Genomic DNA, 749 nt, shown 5'->3' on the forward strand with positions numbered 1-749 from the left:
AACGGCGTTGGAAAGTAGACATCCAGGGCTTTCCAGCAATATATAACAGTCCATACTTTATTCGGAAATTGACGACGTAACTTGGCGTTGAACGGCAAGTACATGCTGCTGCCTGGAGTTAAACGCCAGAAACACGTCATGATCCGGAGTTGAACGCCCAAAACACGTTATAACTTGGAGTTCAACTCCAAGAAAAGCCTCAGCTCGTGGATAGATCAAGCTCAGCCCAAGCATACACCAAGTGGGCCCCGGAAGTAGATTTATGCGTCAATTACTTACTCATGTAAACCCTAGTAGCTAGTTTATTATAAATAGGACTTTTTACTAGTGTATTAGACATCTCTGGACGCCTAGTCCTTAGACCATGGGGGCTGGCCATTCAACCATGCCTGAACCTTTTACTTATGTATTTTCAATGGTGGAGTTTCTACACACCATAGATTAAGGGTGTGGAGCTCTGCTGTACCTCAAGTTTCAATACAATTACTATTATTTTCTAATCAATTCTCTTTTATTCTTATTCCAAGATATACGTTGCACAACACTTTGATGAATGTGATGATCCGTGACACTCATCATCATTCTCACCTATGAACGCGCGTGACTGACAACCACTTCCGTTCTACCTTAGGCTGGGCGCATATCTCTTAGATTCCCAACAGAATCTTCGTGGTATAAGCTAGAATTGATGGCGGCATTCATGAGAATCCGGAAGGTCTAAACCTTGTCTGTGGTATTCCGAGTAGGAT

Source organism: Arachis duranensis, chromosome 6, assembly GCF_000817695.3.
Source record: "Arachis duranensis cultivar V14167 chromosome 6, aradu.V14167.gnm2.J7QH, whole genome shotgun sequence".
NCBI classification, from domain to species: domain Eukaryota; kingdom Viridiplantae; phylum Streptophyta; class Magnoliopsida; order Fabales; family Fabaceae; genus Arachis; species Arachis duranensis.